Source organism: Numida meleagris, chromosome 12 (assembly GCF_002078875.1).
Source record: "Numida meleagris isolate 19003 breed g44 Domestic line chromosome 12, NumMel1.0, whole genome shotgun sequence".
Classification (NCBI taxonomy): Eukaryota; Metazoa; Chordata; class Aves; order Galliformes; family Numididae; genus Numida; species Numida meleagris.
In genome coordinates, this window is record NC_034420.1 from 12,591,210 (window position 1) to 12,591,800 (window position 591).

Sequence of the window (591 nt, forward strand, 5' to 3'; positions counted from 1 at the left end):
ACCAGGCTCGAGGTGCTCGGGGAGGCATTGAACCCAGGGCTCCTGTGTCCTTGCCAGCGCCCGGCTGGCCGCAGCTGCTCCGGTCCTGGCCCTTGCCCAGCCCGGATTTCGCTTCGTTTGCACAATTTCCGCAGACACAAGAGCTGGAAAACATCATCAGTGCCAAGGGCTGGGGCGAGGGGATGGGGCAGTGGGAGCCTTCCTCCTGCCTGCACCCCAGAGCGGCAGCATGAGGAGCTGAACCCATAGGCACATCCCTTTACTCCCTCAACACAGAGTCCCCGTGTCCCTATCCCTCCCGATGCTGTTAATTAAGCAATTAACACCATGCAGCAGCTGGTACCACCTGCAGCAGCTGGGCGGGCTGCGGGAGGGCACACCCCTGGGTTGGATGGGAGCGGGGGCTTCATGCCACCAAGGGACGCCTTCTCCCACACAGGTTTGTTTTTGGGGTACACAGGGAAGCAAACCCCAAGGAACGGGCACAGGGTGCGTGCCTGGGATTTGCTCCAGCACAGCCCAGAACAAAAACCCCCTGATCCCGGCGGGCAGCAGCACTGCAGGCAGCACCACCCCCCAACCCTTCCCCCC